Source organism: Corvus moneduloides, chromosome Z, assembly GCF_009650955.1.
Source record: "Corvus moneduloides isolate bCorMon1 chromosome Z, bCorMon1.pri, whole genome shotgun sequence".
NCBI lineage: Eukaryota > Metazoa > Chordata > Aves > Passeriformes > Corvidae > Corvus > Corvus moneduloides.
Genome location: NC_045511.1, coordinates 34,570,725 through 34,585,805, shown reverse-complemented (window position 1 = coordinate 34,585,805; position 15,081 = coordinate 34,570,725). Strand labels below are relative to the sequence as shown.

General features: G+C 37.7%; 1 long non-coding RNA gene across 4 annotated transcripts in view; it reads right to left on the bottom strand.

The window, feature by feature from the left end:
- The window catches only part of LOC116438252, a 111,732-nt gene that overhangs the window by 52,144 nt on the left and 44,507 nt on the right, over window positions 1-15,081 (bottom strand). For 2 of the 4 annotated variants that reach the window (XR_004237651.1, XR_004237654.1), the window contains exons 5-6: window positions 12,697-12,781; window positions 9,313-9,365 (exon numbers count right to left, since the gene is read on the bottom strand). The exons of 1 other annotated variant lie outside the window; for it this stretch is intronic. This is a non-coding gene — a long non-coding RNA (uncharacterized LOC116438252). The remainder of the gene's footprint in view (window positions 1-9,312; window positions 9,366-12,696; window positions 12,782-15,081) is intronic. One more of the 4 variants, XR_004237652.1, reaches the window with a different exon arrangement.

Here is a 15,081-nt window from a genome sequence, read left to right as displayed (position 1 = left end):
CTCTCTACCAACCCTGGCCACGCAAACCCAAAAGAGCAGGGATTCAGTCAGTTGTCAGAATAGTTTTCAAATATTGTCTTAGTATCTCTAAAATTAGTATTTTCATACTTGAAAAGAATTCAGTGTTCCAAGATAACATTATTTATTTACACATGCAGTGTACCACAATATAATTAGTGCTTAATGGCACTTACAGGTAAGTGCTAACATGCTAAACATTCTAAAGTACTTTCTGAATCAAACAAGGGTTCAGAGAGCAAATACATAACAAACCAACACTGATTACTGATTCTGTCTGACATGGAGTTTTAAGATTTTTTTTTTTTGTCAATGAAAACATGAAGTGACACATTCAGAAACAGTTTCTCTACTAAAAGCCCACATGAGGATAATCTTTTTGTTTCTAAAACAAAACGTAAAATACACGCCCAAATTAGATTATTGCAATGAAAACACAAGTATCTAGCTACATTGGTTTTTACATTAACAACACTCCCTAAGATCTAAGTTATAACTTAAATGAAAAATGAAGGAAAAGCTGTTTCATACATTTGAGTTATCAACATGTACCTCACACTTGGTTATTTCTTTTTTTTTTCTATGACTCTCAGGTTTTGAAATGATTTTAAATCCAATTTTATTTAGTCTCATCCTAACTAGGCATCCTACTTAATCATGGGTGTTCATCCCTGCTAGTGGAAAATGCTGAAGAAGGATTCAAGTAATTCCTACCAAAAAACCCCCAGATATTAACGAAAGATAGCTTATTTAGAAGAAGGGTTTTACAATTTATGAAAAATCTAAGAAACAGCAGGACGAAGTTTGTCCAGAAAAGTCTAAGGTTCCCTCTGAGCTTTGATGAATTTAGTCCAGAGTTAATCAAAAAACTTCTGATTCAGGAGAAAAAAGGATGAATTAGGGCTACTTCATGTCAGCAGAATCCCAGAAACCTTGGGATTTTTACAGAAAAGTCTCATTTTATAATGTGTATGCTTTGTACTCTACTATCTTTTTCCTTACCCATTTAGTAAGAAAACCTTGACTTGCAAGCATGGTAAATCATAATTTGGAGAGCTGGCTCAGCAATTGTTTTTATGGACCACTAATTATAGCATGGTTCCACGCACAATTTCACACTGCTTTCTGCAGTTAGTCACTTGCAAAGTTGTAATGTCCTGTACCTTAAGAAAATTTAGCTCCTCAAGTGCAAATAGTTACTTCTAGTTTCTAAGTATAATCTTATACTTTCACACTATTTATTCATAGAACATATATTAAACAAATATAGAAATTAACTCTACACTTCCGAAGACTGGTAGGCTGTTCCATAGTAGGATTTACCATTGGTATTAACTATAAATTAATTTTGTCCATTAAAATAAAATTTTTCATTGAAATGAAATGAAATGAAATGAAATTAAATTAAATTGAATTAAATTAAATTAAATTGTTTTGAAGTCTTCTGAATACTATTTTTGCATCTTACAATAAAATCTACATGTGTGCTTAAAGGAGATGTCTATAGTAATTGATTTCAGACATAGTTGAATCAGATTTCTTGTGGAGGCACTGGGGATAGTGGCTCCTCAGAAGGCACTTTGTAGTTCTTTGGTCTGGAAATACCTTTTGGAAGACTTCCCAACCCCCAGCCAGCAACAGCATAATCAGAATTACTCCTCCACCTAGGATATTTTTTATACCCATAAAATATCACATCTTCTCCAGCCTCAGAAGAAGAGCTTAACAAAAGCAACTGTGACCTGTACCTACCCTCAGGTTTTCCACAGTTGAAATAAAGACCATGAAAAGAATAACACCACCTGGCAAGAACCCATCCACTGTATTTTTCTCTCCTTCATCTATTGAAACTGCAAAGTGAGGTCCTATTTTTAAAATTAATCTTGGGATGGAAGAGGTTAAGCATCAAGAAAACTTAAAATATCTGAGAAATCTATCTAGTTTAAACTTTGTAGAGTAAATCAGAGCATTCTGATTTACACAATGTGTCAAAATGAAATGACCATTTCTGTAATAAAATTTCATGCTCCCAAATATGATATGAGAAGCATTCCTTCTGCATGAAGACAGTTTATCTAAATAAATGGCTTTGAATATACTTCAATAAATAGATCATTAATCCAGAAATGAGAATGCAATGTGACAGGATTAGTGGAACGATAGTATCAGAATCCTGTTATAGTACGTTGCACAAAATAATGGAGTACAATCTAAATTTTCCGATATAGTCTTAAAGGGCCTAATCTTTTCTGTGGAGATAATATTGTTAAACACTTTTTATATCATGTGACTATTTCTTGAACATACTGATCACCACATCTACATTTTTTTGTGTATTTCTGCATAGTATTTCTATGTTTTTATACCACAATCTCCTCAGATATTTTCAATCAAGAAAACTGTAAATTTATGTGGAATCAACATTAACATATCCATTACAGTTTGGTAGAAGTTCTTGTTAATACTAGTTGCAACATTATGTTTGGAGTCTAAATTATGCTCTTTTTCATACTATCAAGGGTATTCTAATAGCTTGTTTAGCAAGAAATTGTTAGGAAAAAAGTATTGCAAAGTTTTTCTTGTACCTGAAAATATTTTACTAATTTTCCAGTTGCAGACTGTGATTATAAGTAAAAATTGGAAACATTTGCATAAAGTGTGGTACAAACACTCTGGTTCATGCTAGGGTTGGGGCTGTATCTGTGAGCATCATTGGGCTGTGATTTAGGCTTCTATGGACAGCAACCACTCTGCCATGTTTAAGGCTAAATAAATGAGGCCTTTGAGAAGTACTTGTGTTTATCCTGATGAACAATGAACTTATGACTTTGAAGAGGAAGCTCCATTGGCACATCCACTGGAAGATCCACAGCACAATCATGCTGGAAGTGCCAGAATGTTTGCCTGCTTTCTGTGCCCCAGGCTGCAAGGAGTTGTAGGGTCTGAATAAAACTGAGGCAGCACTGTAGCCACATTTGTCATTGGATCAGGACAGCCTCATGAGCTGTTTTTGCAGCTAATCTCTGATATGGTGAGCAATCAAGGTTTTGGGCTAAAGCCAGCATCATTTTTATTTCCACAGCTGGACAGGTTAATAGATCAGAGCCCTGAGGAGCCAAGTTTAAGTCAGAATCCAGAAAGGTTCACTGCCATTTAAACTCTTCGACAATCATTGCATAGATATCTTTTCCCATTGTAGCTTAATTGCCCCACACATACTTTCTAAGTGTCTCTTAATTTCTGTGTCATTTATGCTCTGTATGTGGAAGGTTTGCATCTGAAACCTTATTCTGGTGAAGAACTTACATGATTAAGCCTGAATTTGCTCTTTCACACCAAAGAATACTCTGAAATTATTATTACAACAATACAGAAAACCTCAAATTAACTGCCTTTCCCCTCAGATTTTTCCCCAGAATGCCAATTACTACCTAAGAAACTTCTTCTCTATGATATCCACAACCAGGGCCACGAACTGGGCACGAACTAGTTTTCTAACCAGAACACCAAAGAGTGACAATCTCTTCACATGCTGACATATGGTGTTCAGGTTGGCTCTGTCACAAGGCAAGGGTATTCACTGCATATCTTTAGCCATTAAAAGAGCAGTTGATTTTCTATTGTTGATAACAAAGATTGCATCTAAAAGATATACTACAGAGCTGTTCTATATTCAGCTAGCCAAGACTGCCTCCATTAAGAATAAAATGCAACATGACATTCAGTATTTCTAAAAGCTTCACGAAAACACTTAATACAAATGCAGCTTTTCTTCCTGTTTCTTGCTCCATGCATTAGATTATTTTTGTATATTTTATGGGAGTCGTCAATGCATCTAGCTTTACTTGTCAGTGAGATGCAAGCTGACAGTGTCACTGCTTTCCATCAGTGAAAGGAAAGCAATGTTAATTGTCAGCAAATTTTAGAAGTAGATGTTGTGTTTTTAGGTTCTGCTTGTTGCTAAACAGGGAGATCAGCACTATAAGCAGTAAGAACAGAGATTTAGCAGACACTTGAAGAGCTTGTCACAAAGCATCCTGGTGGAAGAATTAGTAGTGTAGATTGTCTGAAGAAGGTACATAAGAGATGGGTAGGTGAAAAAAGAATTTCTTCCCTGAACAGTCAATTCTGTAAATCTCTCAAATTATTTGCTGATTTGGGTTTATTTCAATTACTTTTTTACATAGACAATATAATTTGAAGTACCAGAACTTCAGTATTCAGAGCTGACCTTACTATCCTGGAAAGCCAGAGCTTAAGATCTGAACTAAACCTTTAAAAGAGGTAGAGTAGAGGTCATCACACATGGAAGTAAAATGGTGCAACGCACTTTCTAGTGATAAAGGTTAAGCTGCCTATAGAGACATTAGTTGCTTCACTCCAGAGTCTAATTTCCAGTTTCTCTATCTAAGTCTACAATAACATTTATTTGATTCTATGATTTGATTGGAAATATTTACAAATATAAAGTTTACCAGAAATCTTTTGCTGGATTCATTGAAATTTCTGTAAGTGGTATTCACATAAAAATTTATCTGTATTTCTGATACACCATTTTCCTCTTATATGGACCTAGTGACCCTGTAGGATTTCCAGGGATAAAATTAATTACAGTATAGGTTGAAGTTTCCTTTTCCTCAGAAAATAGCTACTATTTCAAATACTAATTTGTGCACTTCCTTAGCTTTAAAAATAGAACTAGTACTAGGAATGAGAACAAGCTAAGTACGGTGTATATTGACTATAATGACAAGGACTTTTTTATTCCATTTTCACAGACATGAATAACAACAAAATCTTCAAAAATAAAATTAATCGAATCAGATTATTCAGGGCTCAATTGTGCTAAACTTATTCATTTTGTTTTGACTGGTTGGAAGGAACTGTGTTGCTCAATGTGAACAAATACAGTATGGCTAAAAATAAGAGCTGACTTTGAGGATATTTTAGTCAGTTTTTAGAAATTGGAAACAAATGTTTAAGTAAAATAAGCTCCCTGAAAATATATTTTACTGTGTTATATTCCAAGTGGAATGAAAAAGAACCTTCGTACTTAACCCTATTTAAGAAAATTTAGCATAACCTTTGATATGACAGAATAAAATAGCATATACCAGCATGCACATATTATGTGCAGATATATGTGTGTGATTTAGATGTGTATTTGAAGCCAGAAATACCCAGCAGAGAGGTCTATTGGATTTTTAAATTTTAAAATTAATTAATTCTAAAATTTTTAATTAATTTCAGCCACCAAAATTATGTCTGTCTATCTATCTATCTATCTATCTATCTATCTATCTATCTATCCATCCAGCTTGGAATTATAAACTTACAAAGTAATTGCTGAAAAAAATTAATGTAGTGGCTTCATATTTCAAAACTACATGTATCCATCTAATTATGACTATATTAATGCTTTGTAGGCACATCAATCTTCTTTTCACCCTGCTTATAGGCTTGCAAAAGGCATTCACTATTACAAAGCCAGTACCTGGTGAGGAAAGAAATTTTTACAGTGGTCCTTTTACCAAAAAGGATGTATGTTCAGGGATATCAGGAATAAAACAACAACTTTCTCTGTTTTTACCTGAGAGGTTATGTGGAGGGAGGTCTTGGGCCATCACTCCAAGCTCTACATTAACCACTCCAGCTGCTGAATGAGGCAGAGATACTGAAGTGCACTGCTGAATTTAGAGTTAGGAAGCTCAATAAAAAGACTCCCTGCACTGCATTTTCAGTTACATAACTGAAACATCCATGTTACATTACGTAACATCCATGAAGTTACGCTGCAAAGCTCATTTCTGCAGAGGATATCCTTCCTACTGAACTCCAGGATGTAAACTAGACACTGCCTAAAGGTTTTGTTGAAGAAATTATTTCCTGTCCCTCAGCATCCTGTGAATTTCTCTTTGCATCGCTAATTATTATTTTGACACCTGATTGCAGAGAAATGTAATGAATAACACCCGATGTCCAGCACAAACTCATGGCTTATGATTTATTATCATCCCATTTTACTTTAAGCATTTCTTAGATAACACTAGAAACCATTCAATAATAGCAGTTGAAAAATGCTCTGTTAAAATGACCACTTTGTTTGCCTGTGAATTTTTGAGGGATTTTAAAGTTTGCAGTTTTCAAACTCAATTCTTTGAAAGAAATATTTGTGAGAAGGATGCACCTTCAAATGGTGGCTGTAGCTAATGGATACTGGGGCTAGGAATCAAACATGCAGAGATTCATTGTTCTTTGACCCATTCTCCCAAAGTCTTCATTGGTATTCCCACAGAAAATGAGCGCTTTCTAGGATTTATGGCATGTGGGGATGTTGGAGGTTTTAACCCAACTTCAGGTGCACTGAGTGACTGCAATACAGATATCCCTGTCTGCTTTGCAAGATGACAGAATTTCATCCAAAGGAAGCATGTTTGCCACTAATGTACTGGGGAGGTCATGGGCTGCAACTTCCACAAAAAAGGCTACAGATATAAGGAAGTGTCCTTTCTTTGTATATTATTCCATGTATTTTTCATACCTAAGTGGTTCCAATTTTCAAGGATACAGCCCCATTTGTTTTGTTATAAATTTATTAAAATATGAAAGCATCAATAATCTGTACATTCAATCTGTCTATAATTATGTAAAAATAGCATGTGCATGCATTAGCCTACTGACAAATAGATACTGTATATTCAAATGACCCCCCTCCTCATTTATTTGAATTGTGCCAAAGTATTGGCCAAAACTGCAGAAAAGTTTAAGAAATACTCCATTTCTGAGAACTTGGGATGAGTGACAACATAGGCAGAATCAACCAGACAATAACAGATAAGAAAATGAAACACAGATGAATGGACCAGTTTAGTTCAGTCAGCATTTAGTATAGTTTAATATTTCCTTTATAAGTAATTTTGAAATTTTTCATAGTGATCTGCAATCATTCCAACTTATCAATATTTCTACAATGGAAAGATTGGAGATTCCAACAAAATCAGAGAACAAATTCAGTGGAGGTAAGAGATCAGAGTCTGCACCCCAGACTGGAAGAGTGTCCTGAGAAGGTGGTGTCTCTCTTTGTGGCTCATTGTGCTATGAAAGGGAACCATGTAAGGATCAACATCCAACTCCCAGCTCCTCTCAGGACTATCTACAGCTAAACCATCTTTCTAAAGTATTGTGCAGCTGGTGCTTAAACTCTGGCGGGATTGGTGCCATGACTACTTTCCTGTTCCAGTGACTGACCAACCTCTCACTGAAGAACCTTTTCCTAAAGTCAGATCTGAACTTCCCATGATACCTCCTCGTTCCATTTCTTTGTGCCTTATTGCTGGTCACTGGAAAGAAGAAAGCAGCACCTCCCCCTCTGCTGCCCACCTTGAGGAAGCTGTGGGCCACATGAGGTCTCCCCTCAGTCTCCTCCAGGCTGAATGGACCAAGTGACCTCAGCCACTCCTCATACGGTTTCCCCTCCAGACCTTTCACCATCCTCATGGCCCTCCTCTGGATGCTCCCTAATAGCTTATTTCTCATATTAAGGAGCCCAAAGCAGCCCCCAGCACTGGAGGTGAGGCTGCCCCAGTGCAGAGCAGAGCGGGACAATCCCCTCCCTTGCCTGGCTGGTGATGCTGTGCCTGATGCACCCCAGGAGAAGGTTGGTCCTCCTGGCTGCCAGGGCACTGCTAAATCATATTCAACTTGCCATGTATCTATGTATGTATAATATATGCATATATATATGTGTGTGTGTGTGTGTGTGTGTGTGTGTGTGTATATAAACAGCACTGGCCCATTCCAGGTGGAGAATTTGCTTTTTTTAAGTTTCATATGGCTGGTGATTGCCCAGCTTCCTATTCTTAGTCTACCCAGATCTCTCTGCCAAGCCTCTCCACCCTTGAGAGAGACCACAGCTCCTCCTAATTTGGTATCATCCACAAACTTACTTAATGTATACTAGATTTCTGCATCTGTATCATTCATAAAAAGCATAAAAAAACCACTGGACCTAAAACAGAGCCCTGTGGAACCTCAGTGGGGACAGGCTTCCAGTTTGATGCAACCCCATTTATTGTAACCCTTTGAACCTGACCCCCCAGCGAACTGTTCATCCAGCATATTACGGACTTGTCCACACGTGTGGTGGGCATTTTGTCCAGAAGGATACTGTGTCAGACAGTATCAAAAGCTTTGCAAAACTCTATAAAAGCCCACATCTTCTGGCTTCCCTTAGTCAAAAGGTGTCTGCAACTTTCTGTGGTTGGGCTGTTAAGGGGAATTCAATACCAATCCACTCAGCTGAGGGGGATACTTACCATGTGGCAAGTAGTCTGGAATTGTCACATTGTGACAGTGTGTCTTTGAATATTCTAAATAATATATGCAAAATAAGCCTTAGGATCTTGTGAAAAAGCCACTTTTGCACTGTTCAGAACAGATTGATAGCCTCACATGATGGCTTTTATGAGATTCATCTTTATGACAGAGTTTTAGAGTAACCAGGTGAAATAAGAGAGATATTGAAGATCAAGGTATGAGAATAGATGAAGATCAAGTCAAAATTGAAGGTGCATGCATTTACTACAGGTGTCCTGCTGTTTAACTTAGCTTATTAGTCCTACCATAGTGGACTGACTGCTTATCCCCAAAAGAAGTCTTAGCATAAAATTTGAAGTGAAAGAACTCAAAAATTAAATTACAGGTTAGAACAAATATGTACATTCCCCATCTTTTGTTTTTTTCCTTTTAGTTTTTGCAAAAAGGACAAAAGAAAACCATACCACACTCCAACTTTTGTGAATCTAGGATAACCTAGCAAAACTCTTGTCTACTGGAACAGACCACTAATGACAGAGCAGCACATTAAAATTCCTCTTGGTTCACTATCGTCAGAACCTGTTAATATAGCTGTGGTCTAGCTAACCTTACATGCCCAGTAGGATACTAATTAATTTCAATGAAAATTTTCAGTTAATTAGTATAAAGTGCAAATTACATCTGTTATGTCATCCAAATGTTCTCTTCAGAAAACATTTAATGATGATCATTTGCAGTTTCCTCCTTAAATGAATATAATTTTTTAAATGGACTGAAATACAAATTTTACATTCTCTGAAGTTTTATAGATGAAACAGTCTTTTGTTTTTTCCTTAATTATGAAGATATTACAACTCAGAATATATTAGAACTCAGAATATGATACTTGAAGAACGATCAGTTTAGATTCTATTTATTTCATAATACAGGGGGCTAAATTATTCCTCTTTTTCCTTTTTTTCCCCTTTTTTTACTTACAGAGAACTTCATCTGCGTTGACTGTATCATTCAACCCAGAGATGTGGCTGCATCTGCAGATTGGAATGTAAATGGTGAGTGAAGACATCTGCATCCTGATACCCAGTTTCTGATTTGCTGTAAAGCTTTGTATCAGGTCCATCCATAGGTCTAGTTTTTAGTGCTCTTGTAGAAATACTAGCTCATTTAAGCAGATTCTATTTTTGTGCACAGAACATTGGAGCACTCATATCCACTGGGAACTTTAAAAGAAAAATATGAGATGAATACTCAGATTAAACTGAAGCCAGAGTGACTGTTTGCATGATATGATACATAAAGAATATCCAAAAGTTTTGAGTTTAGCATCATCATACTGCAGGACTGTGAACATCTTGTGGGAAGCACTGGGGCTGAGAACAGACTGAGCAGCTGGCTTCTGTGGTCAACTCTGACAGCTGTGGCAGATGGTGACTAGTAGAAATTTTTGTTATAATGCTGAGCAGATAATTTTAGTAAAATATCACCAGTTTATTCTGTCTTTTTGCCTAGTGGAAAACAAGCAAACATCTCCCTGTTATGGCAAGAGAAACAAGAACACGATATGGCAGTCAGATTACTGAGGCAATGTGGAGTTTGAGGCACATCAGCTGAGGCCAGCTGGGATTAGTTGAGATGTTTCAAGGCAGACTTTTTAAAATGAGTTTGATTTTGGTTGTTTTTTATAATTTGAATGTAAAAAATGGGGATTTTAATTTTTTTTTTTAATTTTCGTAACATTGCTACATGGGTAGAACTTTGGGCAGAAGGTCAGATGAGGGAGACTATGTGCCTAGCACTATTTTTTAAAAAATACAAAGGCTGGAGAGCAGAAGACAGTCTCACATCTAGCAGGGGTATCTGAAAAGGAGCTAATTTTAGGGTTTTGTTGTAGCTTTTTTAACAACCAACTAAATTTGCCCTGTAATATGCGCTGGATTAAAATTAAAAGTTTAAGTATACAAAATAAGTTTAGCTAGAATTAATGACATGGCAAGAAACACTGAGAAATTTCTGCCTCAATTTTCCCAAATTCCTGCTGTAATATCTTCTGTCTCATCTCATATTCACTGAGTTGTCTGTCTATCCTTGTCATGGCACTCAGCATCCCTTGCAAGTTGCACAGCACCAGGAGCAGTTTCTAGGGACAGACTGCACTCTGGGATTGAAGAAATGACTGTTGTGATAATGGTCAGGTAAAACACCTAAGGGATATCCTACCCTCTAATGCCACCAATTCTGAGCTTAACCATCAATGTTGATTCAGTCACAAATTGTTCCACTTAAAAAGTGATGCCCACTTACAAAGAAAATGTGTAAAATGGCAGCTGCAAGCTATCTGCATCCTGTGCACTCATTCGCAACATTACCACTCCATTTTTATGGCTGTCATGATATTTCCCTCATCTAAGGATGGACTTGTCATTGGTAGCTCCTAGCCTGGCAGATTACTTCTGCCAGTGTTTTGTTTCCTCTGCAGTCAGAAGCTCTTTTCTTTCTAGTGCCACATACTTTCCCCCTGGAAGAAAGAGGACCAATAGACTTTGGCTGGCAGAACACAGCAGTCATCTATGGGTAAAGCCTATAGTAAGTCTTCCTATGAGTCTCTCAAAGGTCTTAAATAGAAAGACACTTCAGCTACAGCAACAGGGCTGTTCTTCCCTCCCTGAAAGTCCAGTGGTAAAGCTCCACCAGAAAAAAGTACGAGAAATTCTAACACAGAATCAGTTATTTACAATAACAGCTGCTAACTCTGCTCAGAGGAAATATAGATAGACTAGAAAGAGCATCTCCCGAGAGCAGTGCCAAAGTCATTATTAACATTGGGACAGCTGTTACAGCGGGTAATTTAAAGAAAAATGCTAATTTCATCCTAGTCCCACTTTCAGGTAACTTCAAACCCTTCCTTGTTCACATAATATCAGGATGTGGCACTGTCATGAAGATTTCCTCTCTCCCTCAATATTACTAGGAATTAAATTGCTTCTATAAGCACACGGCAAGTGTAGCTCATCTACATGGTATTCTGCGTTTTCCAAAGGACACCAGAAACATTCCAGTCAGTGTTTTTTTCCTTTGAACTCTGCTTCTAGGTTATTTATTAATTTCAAGCTTATTTAATAAATCAATCCAGTGAGATATGAGACCAAAATCTTAAAAACAGAAGTGAAAAATTAATTTTAAAAGGTTTATTTTTTAAAGGTTTATATGTATAATTGTAAATAATTCCATATACCTGGAAGATGAATATCACTAGAAGATTATTTGGAAGAGACTGAGTAAATATTGGAGCCTAAGGCTTTGGAATTCATTACTCCTAAGAAAAAATATATTGCTTTTGGATTTGAGAGGCTTTTTATATTCTGCAAAGAAATTGCAAGTTATCTGAGGTTTATTTATGTCACTTAATCTTCTTTCCTCTTTTTGAAACTTAAATATAAAGCTTTTCTAAGGTCAAATTGTGTTGCCAATTATCACAAAATAAGAGAGGCACTCTTAGCTCTTGTTCAGGCATGTAACAAGGTAGGAACACATAACACTTTCTGTGGAATAATACTGGGGGTTTATGTGAACAGGTTTTGCCCATCAGATTTTTTCCCCATTTGGCTCCATTCTTCATTCTCCCCAGCAGAGAGAGAAGTTTCAGACCATCACAGACATACAGTGTTGATAAAGCACACAGCCCTTGGTGAGTAAGTGTGAAAGCTCTAGAGAAACAAGGCAGTGCTATATTTAAGGTTTTCGTTTTCCTTCCTTTTTTCCTCCAGAAGAGCAAATTTAGCACTTCAGAGAGACAGTCCTTAGAGCAAATATTTTGCCTAATGGTACTAAGTGTTGTTGAGAGGACATTTTCAACTGCAATATTTACAAAGCTCTTATTGTATATCCTTAATTACAGGTTAAGTGCATATTTAGTTCCTAAGATGGGTAATAAATATAATGCAATCAAAGTGCTCTCTGCAGTGGTTGCTTTCCATTAGCAAAAAATTGTTACATTTCCATTAATTATGAATAGAAATAATAATACATAGGCCTAACAGTACATGTCATTTAGAAAGCTCTTTTAGGTAAGTGTAAGGCCTTTTTTCTGTTGCTTTAATGTAGAATGTCTCTGGTACCGATGTTAAATAATGCAGTTTTCTGTAAATCTGAAGATTGCATTTTTGAGTGTTTTACTGCTTTACAGCAGAGAGTAATGACCCTTGTACTCACTAATATGCGTGATGGTGCCGGTTGTATCAGGAAAAGTCTGTGGGAATGCAAGTACCTTGGCATAAATCAGGGTAGATACATGATTGCTTTGCTTTATGCTGAGAGAGAGATTCATCTCCTCTCAGCATGTGTGATGGTCTCAGTGGTACTTACAGGAGGTGTGGCCTGGATACCACTGTTGCCAACAGTCCTTCATGTCCTTCCCTTGCTTGCATCAACTCATCCCTGTCTTGAGCACCTGCAACGGGTCAGAGGTTTTGAGGCAGCTCTGGACTGTGGTGTCCCAGCCATGGGGTAGCAGCAGGAGAAATGTCATCTCCCCATGGATCCTGCACCCATTCTTGTTGCTGCAGGAAGGCTGCAGCCCATGGCTCCCCAGTGCCTGAGAACCCTTCAATTTCTTCACGCAGTCTCTCCTGGGGACTTGCAGCACACCCCTCTGCCGCCTCCAGCATGTATCCCAGTGCGCCCACCCCACAGCTCAGCAAGCTGTCACACATGAAGAAGAGGAGCAACTTCGTACTTTCCAGCACAAAGCTTTTCTACCTCAGACAGCCCCTGTCAGGAGCACCTCTGCTCTCTGCCTCACCAGTCCAGCTGGCTTCACCACACCTGGGACAGTGTAAAAGTCCAAAGAAGATTTCTCCAGGTTAAAACATACACATCAGAGCCAGAGAACTCTCGGGTTTATGATGCTCAGAGGACAGACACCAAACTCGGTCAGTGGAGCCTGGGCTGGTACCCCTACTCCTCAAGGCTCAATCCTTCGCCCATTGAGAAGGTGTAAAGGCATCCAATGTGAGCACTTCACTGAACTTGAGAGGAATTTTTACAGGTCCACACCTTGTACATACTCCTTTAGGCCTCTGAGAGTGCGAGGCTGAATGTGCTAGAGCAAATAAATGTACTATGAATGCTGCTCTCTTAGATTCTTAAGTACTTTAGATTGGTAAATTAGGCCTTTAAGTGAGCCACTGTTGTGCTTACAGTAAATTCCATGGAATATTTTGTTAAATTATTTAAATTTATTTAGCACTATCAATTTAGTGCTTCTAGGTTTAAGCCAAGTTAAAATCTTTAGGCTTAAACCCTTGGTCACGTCTGGGGCTGAGTTTGGCAAGGGAATGTCAAACTCTTTACCTTGTAACTCAATGGAAAGGTCTTCATCATTCCTTTTAATCCTTACCCTTTCCTACCTATTTCCATCCCTGGTCTCTGCATAGATCATTTGAGGTTGATTTTGGGTTTGGATTGATTGATTTTAGATGTGTCTTTGTGCGCTTTAACCGTCTAGTAAGCAGTAGAGTGGCAATGAATTCCGTCATGCTGTCACTACTATATTAAAACTGCTTTTGCCAACACCTTTGTTGGTGATTCTTTGAGTGACCTAAAACAGTCAGTCACAACATTACCACTCCATTTTTACGGCTGTCATGATATTTCCCTCATCTAAGGATGAACTTGTCATTGGTAGCTCCTAGCCTGGCAGATTACTTCTGCCAGTGTTTTGTTTCCTCTGCAGTCAGAAGCTCTTTTCTTTCTAGTGCCACATACTTTCCCCCTGGAAGAAAGAGGACCAATAGACTTTAGCTGGCAGAACACAGCAGTCATCTATGGGTAAAGAAAGTCTTCACTTTCTGTAGGTTTTTTCAGTATTTTCATTAACTAATACACTTCCAGATATGGACTTGCAGCAGAAAACACTTTAAAAAAAGCCACCAAATAATAACCTTCATTAAAAAAAAAACCCTTAACAAGGGAAAGGGATTGATGAATTGCTAACAATTGGATGTGAAAAATAAGCAAAGGAAAGTGCTTGGTGAGGAAGAGTTGCAGACCACTTTGTACCACAAAGGCTCTGTTTTACAGAAACCACTCAGGAGATATTCTGGCAGGAAGTGGGAAAGCAAGGGATATTCTGGAGCTGTGGGAAGGGGCTAGATAGGGTGAGTGTCCAGAAATGGGTTTTCCTTACGTCACCCTTGTTACTTGTAGTGGATTTTCCTACCAGCAAATAATGGTTCAGAGAGCAAAGTCTAGCTTAGGGTGCAAGCAAATCACAAGAGAGGATCCAAAAAAGAAAGGAAACCTTCCTAGGCCCCGTAGCAGCACCACAGTCAGCCTTGTCAATGCAGCTGATCCTTTCTAACTCTCCAGTGCTTGGAATGAGGCGAGCAAGACTTGGGTTATGCTGTAGGGTGATTGCTAATATTTTATTTCCATAGTGTGGAGTATTTTCATTTACTCAGTGTGAATGTCTCCAGGTGAAATGGGGTCTCTAAATTAAGGCTGTGACATGGTTAGTACCAGTTCCAAAAGGACTCCCTCCTCAACATAATACCTTAAAATTTAGTGGTGTCCTTGACTTAGGGCTTTTTCAGTCAAAAGAAAGCAACTGCAATTATAGAATAAATTCATCAAATGCTGCTTACTGTGTTTTCTACTTTCATTATGTTTACCCTAATGATGATTACTTCTGCTTGATTAGAAATCTTTGTCCAGGGGAAAAATAGCAAGGAAATTGCAGGTCATAAGTTA